The sequence below is a fragment of the Arctopsyche grandis genome, chromosome 7, assembly GCF_051622035.1.
Source record: "Arctopsyche grandis isolate Sample6627 chromosome 7, ASM5162203v2, whole genome shotgun sequence".
Classification (NCBI taxonomy): domain Eukaryota; kingdom Metazoa; phylum Arthropoda; class Insecta; order Trichoptera; family Hydropsychidae; genus Arctopsyche; species Arctopsyche grandis.
Genome location: NC_135361.1, coordinates 1,239,442 through 1,257,909, shown reverse-complemented (window position 1 = coordinate 1,257,909; position 18,468 = coordinate 1,239,442). Strand labels below are relative to the sequence as shown.

The following is an 18,468-nucleotide window of genomic DNA, read 5'->3' as shown; positions in this document are numbered from 1 at the left end:
TGACATTGCCAAAATATCTACAAAACATGCTTACCTCACAGTACCTAACCCAACCTAACCTAACCATCACCGAAGTCAGAGAATTCGACAATGCCAAAATATCCACAAAAAGTTCTTATCCTACAAAACCTCACCCATCTGAACCTAACCATCACCGAAATCAAAGAATTGGACATTGCGAAAATATCCACAAAACGTGCTTACCTCACAATACCTAACCTAACCTAACCTAACCATCACCGAAGTCAGAGAATTCGACATTGCCAAAATATCCACAAAAAGTTCTTATCCTACCAAACCTCACCCATCTGAGCCTAACCATCAACGAAATTAAAGAATTAGACATTGCCAAAATATCTACAAAACATGCTTACCTCACAATACCTAACCCAACCTAACCTAACCATCACCGAAGACAGAGAATTCGACAATGCCAAAATATCCACAAAAAGTTCTTATCCTACCAAACCTCACCCATCTGAACCTAACCATCACCGAAATCAAAGAATTAGGCTTGAAAAAATATCCACAAAACGTGCTTACCTCACAATACCTAACCCAACCTAACCTAACCATCACCGAAGTTAGAGAATTCGACATTGCCAAAATATCCACAAAAAGTTCTTATCCTACCAAACCTCACCCATCTGAGCCTAACTATCAACGAAATTAAAGAATTAGACATTGCCAAAATATCTACAAAACATGCTTACCTCACAGTACCTAACCCAACCTAACCTAACCATCACCGAAGTCAGAGAATTCGACAATGCCAAAATATCCACAAAAAGTTCTTATCCTACCAAACCTCACCCATCTGAACCTAACCATCACCGAAATCAAAGAATTAGACAATAATAAAATATCCACAAAACGTGCTTACTTCATAATACCTAACCCAACCTAACCTAACCATCACCGAAGTCAGAGAATCCAACATTGCCAAAATATCCAAAAAAAATTAATACCCCACCAAACCTAAGCATCTGAACCTTACCATCACCGAAATCGAATTAATGGACATTGCCAAAATATCCACAAAACGAGCTTTCCTCACTATACTTTATCCAACCTAACCTAACCATCACCGAAGTCAGAGAATTCGACATTGCCAAAATATCCACAAAAAGCTCTTATCCTACCAAACCTCACCCATCTGAACCTAACCATCACCGAAATTAAAGAATTCGACATTGCCAAAATCTCCACAAAACGTGCTTACCTCACAATACCTAACCTAACCTAACCTAACCATCACCGAAGTCAGAGAATTCAACATTGTCAAAATATCCACAAAAAGTTCATACCCCACCAAACCTCACCCATCTGAACCTAACCATCACCGAAATCGAAGAAATGGACATTGCCAAAATATCCACAAAACGTGCTTACCTCACTATACTTTATCCAACCTAACCTAACCATCACCGAAGTCAGAGAATTCGACATTGCCAAAATATCCACAAAAAGTTCTTATCCTACCAAACCTCACCCATCTGAGCCTAACCATCAACGAAATTAAAGAATTAGACATTGCCAAAATATCTACAAAACATGCTTACCTCACACTACCTAACCCAACCTAACCTAACCATCACCGAAGTCAGAGAATTCGACAATGCCAAAATATCCACAAAAAGTTCTTATCCTACCAAACCTCACCCATCTGAACCTAACCATCACCGAATCCAAAGAATTAGGCTTGACAAAATATCCACAAAACGTGCTTACCTCACAATACCTAACCCAACCTAACCTAACCATCACCGAAGTCAGAGAATACGACATTGCCAAAATATCCACAAAAAGTTTTTATCCTACCAAATTTCACCCATCTGAACCTTACCATCACCGAAATCAAAGAATTGGACAATAATAAAATATCCACAAAACGTGCTTACCTCACAATACCTAACCCAACCTAACCTAACCATCACCGAAGTCAGAGAATTCGACATTGCCAAAATATCCACAAAAAGTTCTTATCCTACCAAACCTCACCCATCTGAACCTAACCATCACCGAAATTAAAGAATTCGACATTGCCAAAATCTCCACAAAACGTGCTTCCCTCACAATACCTAACCTAACCTAACCTAACCATCACCGAAGTCAGAGAATTTAACATTGCCAAAATATCCACAAAAAGTTCATACCCCACCAAACCTCACCCATCTGAACCTAACCATCACCGAAATCGAAGAAATGGACATTGCCAAAATATCCACAAAACGTGCTTACCTCACAATACCTTATCCAACCTAACCTAACCATCACCGAAGTCAGAGAATTCGACATTGCCAAAATATCCACAAAAAGTTCTTATCCTACCAAACCTCACCCATCTGAGCCTAATTATTAACGAAATTAAAGAATTGGACATTGCCAAAATATCTACAAAACATGCTTACCTCACAGTACCTAACCCAACCTAACCTAACCATCACCGAAGTCAGAGAATTCGACAATGCCAAAATATCCACAAAAAGTTCTTATCCTACCAAACCTCACCCATCTGAACCTAACCATCACCGAAATCAAAGAATTAGGCTTGACAAAATATCCACAAAACGTGCTTACCTCACAATACCTAACCCAACCTAACCTAACCATCACCGAAGTCAGAGAATTCAACATTGCCAAAATATCCACAAAAAGTTCTTATCCTACCAAACCTCACCCATCTGAGCCTAACCATCAACGAAATTAAAGAATTAGACATTGCCAAAATATCTACAAAACATGCTTACCTCACAGTACCTAACCCAACCTAACCTAACCATCACCGAAGTCAGAGAATTCGACAATGCCAAAATATCCACAAAAAGTTCTTATCCTACCAAACCTCACCCATCTGAACCTAACCATCACCGAAATCAAAGAATTAGGCTTGCCAAAATATCCACAAAACGTGATAACCTCAGAATACCTAACCCAACCTAACCTAACCATCACCGAAGTCAGAGAATTCGACATTGCCAAAATATCCACAAAAAGTTCTTATCCTACCAAACCTCACTTTTCTGAACCTAACCATCACCGAAATCAAAGAATTAGACAATGATAAAATATCCACAAAACGTGCTTACTTCATAATACCTAACCCAACCTAACCTAACCATCACCGAAGTCAGAGAATCCAACATTGCCAAAATATCCAAAAAAAATTAATACCCCACCAAACCTAAGCATCTGAACCTTACCATCACCGAAATCGAATTAATGGACATTGCCAAAATATCCACAAAACGTGCTTACCTCACAATACCTAACCCAACCTAACCTAACCATCACCGAAGTCAGAGAATTCGACATTGCCAAAATATCCACAAAAAGTTCTTATCCTACCAAACCTCACCCATCTGAACCTAACCATCACCGAAATTAAAGAATTCGACATTGCCAAAATCTCCACAAAACGTGCTTACCTCACAATACCTAACCTAACCTAACCTAACCATCACCGAAGTCAGAGAATTCGACAATGCCAAAATATCCACAAAAAGTTCTTATCCTACCAAACCTCACCCATCTGAACCTAACCATCACCGAAATCAAAGAATTAGGCTTGACAAAATATCCACAAAACGTGCTTACCTCCCAATACCTAATCCAACCTAACCTAACCATCACCGAAGTCAGAGAATTCGACATTGCCAAAATATCCACAAAAAGTTCTTATCCTACCAAACCTCACCCATCTGAACCTAACCATCACCGAAATTAAAGAATTCGACATTGCCAAAATCTCCACAAAACGTTCTTACCTCACAATACCTAACCTAACCTAACCTAACCATCACCGAAGTCAGAGAATTTAACATTGCCAAAATATCCACAAAAAGTTCATACCCCACCAAACCTCACCCATCTGAACCTAACCATCACCGAAATCGAAGAAATGGACATTGCCAAAATATCCACAAAACGTGCTTACCTCACAATACCTTATCCAACCTAACCTAACCATCACCGAAGTCAGAGAATTCGACAATGCCAAAATATCCACAAAAAGTTCTTATCCTACCAAACCTCACCCATCTGAACCTAACCATCACCGAAATCAAAGAATTAGGCTTGACAAAATATCCACAAAACGTGCTTACCTCACAATACCTAACCCAACCTAACCTAACCATCACCGAAGTCAGAGAATTCGACATTGCCAAAATATCCACAAAAAGTTCTTATCCTACCAAACCTCACTTTTCTGAACCTAACCATCACCGAAATCAAAGAATTAGACAATGATAAAATATCCACAAAACGTGCTTACTTCATAATACCTAACCCAACCTAACCTAACCATCACCGAAGTCAGAGAATCCAACATTGCCAAAATATCCAAAAAAAATTAATACCCCACCAAACCTAAGCATCTGAACCTTACCATCACCGAAATCGAATTAATGGACATTGCCAAAATATCCACAAAACGTGCTTACCTCACAATACCTAACCCAACCTAACCTAACCATCACCGAAGTCAGAGAATTCGACATTGCCAAAATATCCACAAAAAGTTCTTATCCTACCAAACCTCACCCATCTGAACCTAACCATCACCGAAATTAAAGAATTCGACATTGCCAAAATCTCCACAAAACGTGCCTACCTCGTAATACCTAACCTAACCTAACCTAACCATCACCGAAGTCAGAGAATTTAACATTGCCAAAATATCCACAAAAAGTTCATACCCCACCAAACCTCACCCATCTGAACCTAACCATCACCGAAATCGAAGAAATGGACATTGCCAAAATATCCACAAAACGTGCTTACCTCACAATACCTTATCCAACCTAACCTAACCATCACCGAAGTCAGAGAATTTGACATTGCCAAAATATCCACAAAAAGTTCTTATCCTACCAAACCTCACCCATCTGAGCCTAATTATTAACGAAATTAAAGAATTGGACATTGCCAAAATATCCACAAAACGTGCTTACCTCACAATACCTAACCCAACCTAACCTAACCATCACCGAAGTCAGAGAATTCGACATTGCCAAAATATCCACAAAAAGTTCTTATCCTACCAAACCTCACCCATCTGAACCTAACCATCACCGAAATTAAAGAATTCGACATTGCCAAAATCTCCACAAAACGTGCTTACCTCACAATACCTAACCTAACCTAACCTAACCATCACCGAAGTCAGAGAATTCGACAATGCCAAAATATCCACAAAAAGTTCTTATCCTACCAAACCTCACCCATCTGAACCTAACCATCACCGAAATCAAAGAATTAGGCTTGACAAAATATCCACAAAACGTGCTTACCTCCCAATACCTAATCCAACCTAACCTAAACATCACCGAAGTCAGAGAATTCGACATTGCCAAAATATCCACAAAAAGTTCTTATCCTACCAAACCTCACCCATCTGAGCCTAACCATCAACGAAATTAAAGAATTAGACATTACCAAATTATCTACAAAACATGCTTACCTCACAGTACCTAACCCAACCTAACCTAACCATCACCGAAGTCAGAGAATTCGACATTGCCAAAATATCCACAAAAAGTTCTTATCCTACCAAACCTCACCCATCTGAACCTAACCATCACCGAAATTAAAGAATTCGACATTGCCAAAATCTCCACAAAACGTGCCTACCTCGTAATACCTAACCTAACCTAACCTAACCATCACCGAAGTCAGAGAATTTAACATTGCCAAAATATCCACAAAAAGTTCATACCCCACCAAACCTCACCCATCTGAACCTAACCATCACCGAAATCGAAGAAATGGACATTGCCAAAATATCCACAAAACGTGCTTACCTCACAATACCTTATCCAACCTAACCTAACCATCACCGAAGTCAGAGAATTTGACATTGCCAAAATATCCACAAAAAGTTCTTATCCTACCAAACCTCACCCATCTGAGCCTAATTATTAACGAAATTAAAGAATTGGACATTGCCAAAATATCCACAAAACGTGCTTACCTCACAATACCTAACCCAACCTAACCTAACCATCACCGAAGTCAGAGAATTCGACATTGCCAAAATATCCACAAAAAGTTCTTATCTTACCAAACCTCACCCAGCTGAGCCTAACCATCAACGAAATTAAAGAATTAGACATTGCCAAAATATCTACAAAACATGCTTACCTCACACTACCTAACCCAACCTTACCTAACCATCACCGAAGTCAGAGAATTCGACAATGCCAAAATATCCACAAAAAGTTCTTATCCTACCAAACCTCACCCATCTGAACCTAACCATCACCGAATCCAAAGAATTAGGCTTGACAAAATATCCACAAAACGTGCTTACCTCACAATACCTAACCCAACCTAACCTAACCATCACCGAAGTCAGAGAATACGACATTGCCAAAATATCCACAAAAAGTTTTTATCCTACAAAATTTCACCCATCTGAACCTTACCATCACCGAAATCAAAGAATTGGACAATGATAAAATATCCACAAAACGTGCTTACCTCACAATACCTAACCCAACCTAACCTAACCATCACCGAAGTCAGAGAATTCGACATTGCCAAAATATCCACAAAAAGTTCTTATCCTACCAAACCTCACCCATCTGAACCTAACCATCACCGAAATTAAAGAATTCGACATTGCCAAAATCTCCACAAAACGTGCCTACCTCACAATACCTAACCTAACCTAACCTAACCATCACCGAAGTCAGAGAATTTAACATTGCCAAAATATCCACAAAAAGTTCATACCCCACCAAACCTCACCCATCTGAACCTAACCATCACCGAAATCGAAGAAATGGACATTGCCAAAATATCCACAAAACGTGCTTACCTCACAATACCTTATCCAACCTAACCTAACCATCACCGAAGTCAGAGAATTCGACATTGCCAAAATATCCACAAAAAGTTCTTATCCTACCAAACCTCACCCATCTGAGCCTAATTATTAACGAAATTAAAGAATTGGACATTGCCAAAATATCTACAAAACATGCTTACCTCACAGTACCTAACCCAACCTAACCTAACCATCACCGAAGTCAGAGAATTCGACAATGCCAAAATATCCACAAAAAGTTCTTATCCTACCAAACCTCACCCATCTGAACCTAACCATCACCGAAATCAAAGAATTAGGCTTGACAAAATATCCACAAAACGTGCTTACCTCACAATACCTAACCCAACCTAACCTAACCATCACCGAAGTCAGAGAATTCGACATTGCCAAAATATCCACAAAAAGTTCTTATCCTACCAAACCTCACCCATCTGAGCCTAACCATCAACGAAATTAAAGAATTAGACATTGCCAAAATATCTACAAAACATGCTTACCTCACAGTACCTAACCCAACCTAACCTAACCATCACCGAAGTCAGAGAATTCGACAATGCCAAAATATCCACAAAAAGTTCTTATCCTACCAAACCTCACCCATCTGAACCTAACCATCACCGAAATCAAAGAATTAGGCTTGCCAAAATATCCACAAAACGTGCTTACCTCAGAATACCTAACCCAACCTAACCTAACCATCACCAAAGTCAGAGAATTCGACATTGCCAAAATATCCACAAAAAGTTCTTATCCTACCAAACCTCACTTTTCTGAACCTAACCATCACCGAAATCAAAGAATTAGACAATGATAAAATATCCACAAAACATGCTTACTTCATAATACCTAACCCAACCTAACCTAACCATCACCGAAGTCAGAGAATCCAACATTGCCAAAATATCCAAAAAAAATTAATACCCCACCAAACCTAAGCATCTGAACCTTACCATCACCGAAATCGAATTAATGGACATTGCCAAAATATCCACAAAACGTGCTTACCTCACAATACCTAACCCAACCTAACCTAACCATCACCGAAGTCAGAGAATTCGACATTGCCAAAATATCCACAAAAAGTTCTTATCCTACCAAACCTCACCCATCTGAACCTAACCATCACCGAAATTAAAGAATTCGACATTGCCAAAATCTCCACAAAACGTGCTTACCTCACAATACCTAACCTAACCTAACCTAACCATCACCGAAGTCAGAAAAATTAACATTGCCAAAATATCCACAAAAAGTTCATACCCCACCAAACCTCACCCATCTGAACCTAACCATCACCGAAATCGAAGAAATGGACATTGCCAAAATATCCACAAAACGTGCTTACCTCACAATACCTTATCCAACCTAACCTAACCATCACCGAAGTCAGAGAATTTGACATTGCCAAAATATCCACAAAAAGTTCTTATCCTACCAAACCTCACCCATCTGAGCCTAATTATTAACGAAATTAAAGAATTGGACATTGCCAAAATATCTACAAAACATGCTTACCTCACAGTACCTAACCCAACCTAACCTAACCATCACCGAAGTCAGAGAATTCGACAATGCCAAAATATCCACAAAAAGTTCTTATCCTACCAAACCTCACCCATCTGAACCTAACCATCACCGAAATCAAAGAATTAGGCTTGACAAAATATCCACAAAACGTGCTTACCTCACAATACCTAACCCAACCTAACCTAACCATCACCAAAGTCAGAGAATTCGACATTGCCAAAATATCCACAAAAAGTTCTTATCCTACCAAACCTCACCCATCTGAGCCTAACCATCAACGAAATTAAAGAATTAGACATTGCCAAAATATCTAGAAAACATGCTTACCTCACAGTACCTAACCCAACCTAACCTAACCATCACCGAAGTCAGAGAATTCGACAATGCCAAAATATCCACAAAAAGTTCTTATCCTACCAAACCTCACCCATCTGAACCTAACCATCACCGAAATCAAAGAATTAGGCTTGCCAAAATATCCACAAAACGTGCTTACCTCAGAATATCTAACCCAACCTAACCTAACCATCACCGAAGTCAAAAAATTCGACATTGCCAAAATATCCACAAAAAGTTCTTATCCTACCAAACCTCACTTTTCTGAACCTAACCATCACCGAAATCAAAGAATTAGACAATGATAAAATATCCACAAAACGTGCTTACTTCACAATACCTAACCCAACCTAACCTAACCATCACCGAAGTCAGAGAATTCGACATTGCCAAAATATCCACAAAAAGTTCTTATCCTACCAAACCTCACCCATCTGAACCTAACCATCACCGAAATCAAAGAATTGGACATTGCCAAAATATCCACAAAACGTACTTACCTCACAATACCTAACCCAACCTAACCTAACCATCACCGAAGTCAGAGAATTCGACAATGCCAAAATATCCACAAAAAGTTCTTATCCTACCAAACCTCACCCATCTGAGCCTAACCATCAACGAAATTAAAGAATTAGACATTGCCAAAATATCTACAAAACATGCTTACCTCACAGTACCTAACCCAACCTAACCTAACCATCACCGAAGTCAGAGAATCCAACATTGCCAAAATATCCAAAAAAAATTAATACCCCACAAAACCTAAGCATCTGAACCTTACCATCACCGAAATCGAATTAATGGACATTGCCAAAATATCCACAAAACGAACTTTCCTCACTATACTTTATCCAACCTAACCTAACCATCACCGAAGTCAGAGAATTCGACATTGCCAAAATATCCACAAAAAGCTCTTATCCTACCAAACCTCACCCATCTGAACCTAACTGGAAAAGACTTCGATAATGGTTTGATGTAGTTTATTGAAATGTAAAATTTGCACGTGGTGGTTCAGCGGAGCGTACGGAACACAAGTTGTCCGTACGCCGTCTGCTCGAACTCTGTCGACCGTCGCGTATTTCCGCTTGGGCCGACACTAATGCCAACTCGTCAATAATGCCAATCGACAATCAGTTAATAAGACTGTTTGCCACACGTCATTACAAAAGTCGGAACATAGTCCCACATAGGAAAACTGTTGAACAATACAGTTATTCTACAGAGTTACAGCATTACTGACGAGTCGTTTACAATAAATCATAGCTCTTAAAATAATTAAATAGAGGGTGAATAATGAAACCTTTGCCTCATCCAGTGTGAGGATAAAATCAATTTATTGGTTCAGTAATATTTCAACTTATAGGTATACCTCTGGTGAATGTTGTTTCTATTTACATTAAAATTTTTGAAATCTCCTTTGAAGCTGTGAATAAGCATTACAAGATAAGTTTACTTTAAAGAAGAGAGAGTGGACTGTATATGGTTTAAAACTTAAGCATTCCTCATCTTGATGTTAACTTAGACAATACAATGTTGACACTGTTACAGTTGTCAAGACAGATCAGCTATTACCGATCAACTAAACTTGATTAGTGAGTGTAATGCTCCTAAGTTAACTTGATTTCATCAACAAGTAGCACAAACATTGCTAAATTAAAAGTAAATTGGAAAGTCATTCATTCATTCCTACAAGCAGGAAATGAAGGCGAACTATGATTATAGATGTCTCTACGTTACATCGAAATGTTCAGTATTATAATATTTACTTATTCTATGATTCACATAAATACTATAAACAGTAAGAGTTAACTTATGTTTTCATAACAAGAAACATAAGACCTGCGGATGACTCCCGGCAGGTTATAATTAAGTAGACATGAAATAATTTAAGATGCTCCATTAAGTGTGGCTTGGAGACTAACATTAACAAATCATGAATCTAATTTTAACTGTCAAATTTGAACAGTTTATTTTAAACTCGGATATAATCCTTCCGAGTGATGACATGAGACAAGTCTTATATTATAAAGACAAAATGATTAGATTAAATTCGGAGATATATACTGCCGAATGTTAAAATGAAAATAGCTTAAATTATACACACAACACAATTAAAGTGAATTACGGAGTACTACTATTAACATTGACTGATTTAAACTCATGATTACATCTAATAAGTAATATGAGTTGGGGGTAGTGTCTTCGGGTTAAACTAAGCTACCGAAGTTGACGGAATTGAAGCTGCTGTTTCTCCTCCCTCTTGCTGATCTTCCTTCCTGTCAAGTGGTCCTTGTGGTAGAATCGGCAATGGCGCCACTAGATGACTGGACCGACGAAACTCTCCGCTGGCAGTAAAGACGTCGACGACTCGAACTCTGCCATCTGGTCCGGGATACAATTTAGTGACTCGACCCAAGACCCATCGGGTTGGCAGCATGTGTTCCTCCTTTAACAGGACCATTTGACCCACACTCAGATTGTTGCTCGAGTCCTTCTTCCATTTGTGTCGTAACTGCAAAGAATGTAAATATTCCGCCGACCAACGTTTCCAAAATGCTGCTGTGGTCAATTGTATCTGAAGCAGATTGGCATGGACATTAGTGTTATATTTAACCTCCATTGGAAGAGCGAGTAAGAATCTGCCAATTAAGAAATGTCCAGGTGTGAGGGGTAAAAGGTCTAGTGGATCCGAAGACAAGGGACTAAGAGGACGGGAATTCATGCAAGCTTCTATTTGAGTCAATACCGTACAAAATGATTCGAAATTTAAGGTGGTGGCCTTTAACACCTTGTTTAAATGAATCTTCATGGATTTAACCGCTGCTTCCCACAGCCCTCCCATGTGAGGCGCCCTTGGCGGGTTAAACTTCCAACGAATCCCTTCGGAGGCTACATACCGTAGTAGCTTCTCCTCATGAGGACGTTCGTAAATTAATTTTACTAAATTAACGAGTTCACGACTTGCACCGACAAAATTAGTAGCATTGTCGGAATATATCGTATTGGGCCTGCCACGTCTGGCTACGAATCTTCTTAAACAATTTAAGAAATTTGAACTCGTTAAGTCTCCGACAAGTTCCAAGTGAACTGCCTTACTGGAAAAACACACAAAGACACAAACGTAACCCTTAATTATCTTAGAATTCTTATTGCAACCACTCTTCACAGGAAAAGGTCCTGCGAAATCTATCCCCACATGACTGAAAGGAAAATTCGCAGTGGTACGTTCAAGCGGGAGTAATCCCATTAATCTATTGTGTGACAGTGGTTTATTTCTGAAACAAATGACACATGAACGCACCACTCCTTTGACAGTATTATGTCCGGCCAATGGCCAATAGGTCTGCCGCAATAACGACAGTAAGGCTTGAGTACCCAAGTGAATATATTTCAAGTGCGCATCTCGGACAATCATGTGTGTAAGTTTATGCTTATTTGACAAGATAATGGGTGACGTTGATAGAGTTGTTCCCAGAGGAAGTCTACTTCCAACACAAATTAAATTCTCGTGGAATAGAGGGGACAATTTAGCTAATTTACTGCTACTGGGAATTGGATGTCCCTTGCTCAGCAAACGATATTCCAATGGAAATGATTCCATTTGCGATAACCTTATCAAATTATTTAAAGCATCTTTTAATTCTAAAGCGGACGGTTCGTTATTTTCTTTAACGTTTAATTGTTTATTCCTTAGTGGCCGACGAACATATGATAAAACTCGAAGGAGTCTTGGAAGATGAGAATATTTATCTATCCAATTATTTTCCCTCACAAGGGTAGCGTTAGTGACTACCCTTCTCTCTGGAAGATCTATTGTGATCTCAGGAGGTCTTCGAGGCCATCGTGATTCGTCTAATTTCAACCAACTAGGGCCGTCCCACCATAACGAATTATGATTTAATTCTGATGGTTGAGTCCCTCGAGAAATTAAATCTGCTGGATTGTCTGTAGAGGAGACATGGTACCACTCAATGGGTTGAGATATTGATTGGATTTCGGCCACTCGATTGGCAACGAAGGTGGTCCATTTACATGACTCTCCTCTAATCCAATGCAATGCGACGGTTGAATCCGTCCAATAATATTTTTCATTAATATGAATTGTTAATTGGTCTATTGTTGACTTCATTAACTTTGATAATAACATAGCGGAGCACAGCTCTAAACGCGGAATAGTTACAAAACTGAGCGGAGCGACTCTCGAACGAGAACACACAAGATGACATTTGGAATTTCCCAATTGATCAGTACATTTTACATAAATACAAGCACCATAAGCTTTCTCGGATGCGTCACAAAATCCGTGTGCCTGTATATTAATGGCATTATTTAGTATTATCAATCTAGGAATTTTATAAAGTTTCATGACTGTATTGGATAATTGGCAATCTTTCCATTTTTTGAAGATTGTCTGAGGAATGAATTCATCCCAACCAATGGTTTGTTGCCAGACAGATTGCATTAATATCTTATAATTAATTAACAATGGAGATAATAGTCCTAATGGGTCGAAGATCTGACTAATTACTGATAAAAAGTTTCTTTTTGTTATATTTTCAGTCTCGACTTCGGTTTGAACCTTAAATACAAAAACGTCTTCCCGCGGTTTCCAAAATAAACCTAAAGTTTTGTGTGATTCGTTAGAGAAGTTAAAATCTGAACAATCGTCAGCTTTAACATCCGTGATTATATCGGAGTTGTTCGATGTCCATTTGCTTAAGGGCATACCGGCTGATAATAATATGGTTTCCAGTTGAACCTTTAATAATTTACCAGCTTCAATAGTATTAGTTCCCGTGAGCAAATCATCAACATAAAAATCACGTTCGATCACTTTACTAGCGATGGGATATTTGTTTCTATTCTCCTCTGCTAACTGATTTAGACATCTAGTAGCTAAAAATGGGGCTGAAGCAGTTCCGAATGTTACTGTATTAAGCTTGTAATGCTTGAATTTACTCTGGGGATCTGTTCGCCAAATGATTCGTTGTACATTTTTATTTTTCTCTGCTATTTGAATCTGTCGGTACATCTGCTTAATATCCGCAGTAATCACGTATTTATGGAGTCGAAAGTTGAGTAGTAAACTTAACAAATCTGATTGGACATTAGGTCCCACCATCAAAATATTATTTAGTGAGATATTAGACGTTGTCTTTGCGGACGCATCAAAAACTACACGATATTTAGTGGTAAGGCTAGACTCCTTAACCACGACGTGATGAGGTAAATAACAATGAACCTCATGTGCCTCCGGAGGTTCACACTCTGACATATGTCCTAAATTTATGTACTCTTCTAAAACTTTATTGTATTCCATTTTTAAATTATTATTGGCTAAAAAACGTCTTTCCAAAGTTTTGTGTCTTTTCTCCGCAATGTGTAATGAACTTCCTAATACTACCGGGGAATTTTTATATGGTAAAGCTACACAAAATCTACCGTTTTTATCTCGTGATGTGTGTGCTTGGAAATGTTCCTCACATCTTTTCTCCTCAAGAGATTGATGTTTTACCATAGGAACCTGGTCGATCATCCAAAGGTTTTGAATGTGACTGTCTAATTGACTTAAGCCTATGTGGCTCTTCCCTGGAGCATTATTTACTTCGGGATATGGACCAACTATTGTCCATCCGAATTCGGTATCCTTTAAGATAGGCATACCTTTTCCTAACTGGATGGTTCCTGCTTTCATAGCATGAACGCAAATCTCGGCGCCGAGCAAGAAATCGATTGGCGTCGGTTTATTCCAAAGGGGATCTGATAACTTGATTCCCGCTGGTATTGAAATTAACTGTTGATCCAGTTTCACAGTTGGAATTTCGCCAGTAATTTCTGGTAATACCAAACACAACACTTTGGTTGAGTAATTAGTGGTTGAAGACCTTATGGTCACCTTGGTGATGTGACGAATGCTACTTTCTTGATTAGCGATACCTACAATTTTTTGAGAGATTTTCTCTAACTTGAAGTTATTCTTCTTAGCGAAAGATGTGGTAACATAGTTGACTTGTGAGCCGGAATCTAATAATGTGCGACCCTTAACGACCGTTCCATTGGACGTTATAATGTCTACTTGTACCGTCGGTAAAATTATCTCCCTTTGAGAGAAATGAGTAGAATGAGCATTAATTGACTTCCTTCCCGTATTATTGGAACTAAATGTATCGTCCTGATGCAACAAAGTGTGATGGTTTTGTTTGCACCTTAAGCAATTATAGTTAGACTTGCAATTTGTTATCTTATGCGATGAATTTAAACATTTAAAACACATGTTATTAGATTTAACGAATTCATTTCTTTCCAAACTGGATTTTGCTTTGAATTTATCACATTTGCCTATGAAATGATTATTTCGACAAAATGCACATGCGTTTACCTTACTTGATGGGTTTTTATTCGCGACATGAGTTCTCCTGATTCGTTGACGGTTATGAGGGAATTCTTTCACCGTAGTTACAGATGCAGTAGATTGTAATACATTACATCTATTCTGCAAGAATGTCTCTAAACTTTCATATGGTGGCATTTCTCTGCTAACCAGCGATATTTCCCAGTCTCTTACTATATTAAAAGGTAATTTCCTTAGAACTAAACATGTTACCCATGGATCTAAAATTTCTCTCGCGTAACCCAACGATTCAATGTTTTTAATACACACTGTTACCTGATTCAATAGATTTCTCAATTCGATATGTGATTCTCTTGTGATTAATTTTAAGTCACAAAGTGAATTAATCCTAGTTTTGAGATTAAGTCTTGGTAAATTATATTGCTTGTCTAAAATACTCCAAGCTATTTCGTAATTGTCTGAGCTAATATCTAAACCTGATACAGCTGCCAAAGCGGGACCGATTAAGGATTGATGCAAATATTGCAATTTCGTGACATTCGAATATTCCGTTTTGTTTCCTATTATATTCTTAAAAGCTTGTTGAAACGATTGCCATTCAGATGGATCTCCCTGAAATGTGGGAATGGTTAACGTCGGTAACTTATCTCTAGCAAATTTAATTGTTGCTTGCTCTACCTTTAGTTTACTATCTTGAAAGGATTGGCAATCTAATGCTGCTTTAAGATTTTTAACTGTTATTGTAATTGCATCGTACTCTTCGTCTATTTTGGCCGCTTTCGGTATGTCTGTAAGGTTATCTAAATATTCGTAATGGAGTTTTCGGACATAATCGTATGCTTCTTTAATGGTTTGATACTGTCCTTCATCTAATTCGGAGGATTTATCTATTTTTCCTTTTAGTCTTTGTACCGCGCCTGAATACCTTAATTCTATTGACGTCATTATAACTTCTACTTTATTTTCCTTCGCTAATATTTCTATCGATTGAGTCTGACTTCGAGTCTGATGTATTCTAGAGCTTGACCTGTCTCTAATAGGTTCTACGTCCCTAGTTGGATTTCGACCTTTATGCGACTTGGAAGTCGAAGCTTCTATTTCCTCGTTTTCAGCACTTGACATTTGTTTCAGAAAGTTGCACTATTTCGTCTCATAAATACAGTTGTTCTCTACTATAGCTGTCAATTGAACTATTCGTAGAGATAAGGTAATAATATTCAATGATTAACCGTGAATCTTAATATTCTACTTTAACTATTATCACCAGAATCTATCCAACATATTTTGGAAGAAATTACAACCCTAAATTGGTGGGTGCTTGATTTAAACCACTTTGGGGCTACAAGTCTTGTGATTTATTTTAAATCACCACTGTTTCATCACACATTATGAAACAAAGAGATCTACCGATGTATGAATATGCCGGTATGTACTTGATTTAATCCACTTTGGGGCTACAAGTGTAATTCCACATTTATCGTGGAAGGGGGGGGGGGGGGAGGGTGTTTCTACACACATTAAGAAACAAAGATCTACCGATATGAATATACCGGTATGTACTTGGTTTAAGCCACTTTGGGGCTACAAGTATAATTCCACATTTATCGTGGAAGGGGGGGGGGGGGAGGGTGTTTCTACACACATTAAGAAACAAAGATCTACCGATATGAATATGCCGGTATGTACTTGATTTAATCCACTTTGGGGCTACAAGTCTAATTCCACATTTATCGTGGAAGGGGGGGGGGGGGGAGGGTGTTTCTACACACATTAAGAAACAAAGATCTACCGATATGCATATACCGGTATGTACTTGATTTAATCCACTTTGGGGCTACAAGTATAATTCTCCACGTGCTTTGCTAATTTTACACTACATCTGATTTTACACTTTTAATACGAAATTCGATGCGACCGATGAAACCTTCCTTCGTAGCGCGATATTATTTTATACAATCGCGTTAATTAATTGTTATACTTTAAAACATATTTTAAAAACTGACCTACCCACATGATTGCCTTTTGAACAGATTGCCTGAGATTGAATACATTCACTTACTTGAATATCCTTTACGATGTTTATGTGATCGTTCCGATAATTTTGGATTACCTCTGTGTCCCATGCGTCTTTGTAGGTTATGTTTTTATTTATATATTTTCTGCGTCAATCACGCGGTCATGTACCTCTGTACATCAATCAATATATTGCTGAAATAGAAGCAAACATGTTATTAGTATTGGAAAGGTATGGATAGTAACAAAGGAACGATACCGATTTCTTAATTGACATCCATTTTTTCTCGACCACGTTTTTTCCTATTGGTTTGTCCGTTTGGTGTTGTGGCCTAGGTTACTGGTGTCCGGTTCGAAGTGACCATCATGGAAAAGACTTCGATAATGGTTTGATGTAGTTTATTGAAATGTAAAATTTGCACGTGGTGGGCCAGCGGAGCGTACGGAACACAAGCTGTCCGTACGCCGTCTACTCGGTGACTCTGTCGACCGTCGCGTATTTCCGCTTGGGCCGACACTAATGCCAACTCGTCAATAATGCCAATCGACAATCAGTTAATAAGACTGTTTGCCACACGTCATTACAAAAGTCGGAACACTAACCATCACCGAAATTAAAGAATTCGACATTGCCAAAATCTCCACAAAACGTGCTTACCTCACAATACCTAACCTAACCTAACCTAACCATCACCGAAGTCAGAGAATTCAACATTGCCAAAATATCCACAAAAAGTTCATACCCCACCAAACCTCACCCATCTGAACCTAACCATCACCGAAATCGAAGAAATGGACATTGCCAAAATATCCACAAAACGTGCTTACCTCACTATACTTTATCCAACCTAACCTAACCATCACCGAAGTCAGAGAATTCGACATTGCCAAAATATCCACAAAAAGTTCTTATCCTACCAAACCTCACCCATCTGAGCCTAACCATCAACGAAATTAAAGAATTAGACATTGCCAAAATATCTACAAAACATGCTTACCTCACAGTACCTAACCCAACCTAACCTAACCATCACCGAAGTCAGAGAATTCGACAATGCCAAAATATCCACAAAAAGTTCTTATCCTACCAAACCTCACCCATCTGAACCTAACCATCACCGAAATCAAAGAATAAGGCTTGACAAAATATCCACAAAACGTGCTTACCTCACAATACCTAACCCAACCTAACCTAACCATCACCGAAGTCAGAGAATTCGACAATGCCAAAATATCCACAAAAAGTTCTTATCCTACCAAACCTCACCCATCTGAACCTAACCATCACCGAAATCAAAGAATTAGGCTTGACAAAATATCCACAAAACGTGCTTACCTCACAATACCTAACCCAACCTAACCTAACCATCACCGAAGTCAGAGAATTCGACATTGCCAA

General features: G+C 38.5%; 1 long non-coding RNA gene across 2 annotated transcripts; it reads right to left on the bottom strand.

Annotated features, from left to right (window-relative positions):
* Positions 1-9,673: 9,673 nt before the first annotated feature.
* Positions 9,674-17,588, bottom strand: LOC143913969 (uncharacterized). 2 transcript variants are annotated; one of them, XR_013260782.1, is made up of 2 exons: positions 17,116-17,588; positions 9,674-11,279 (listed from the first exon to the last, which is right to left on the bottom strand). It is a non-coding gene; the product is annotated as an uncharacterized LOC143913969 (long non-coding RNA). The 2 variants fall into 2 exon arrangements; XR_013260783.1 differs by having other exon boundaries at positions 17,167-17,553.
* Between the last annotated feature and the right edge of the window lie 880 nt (positions 17,589-18,468).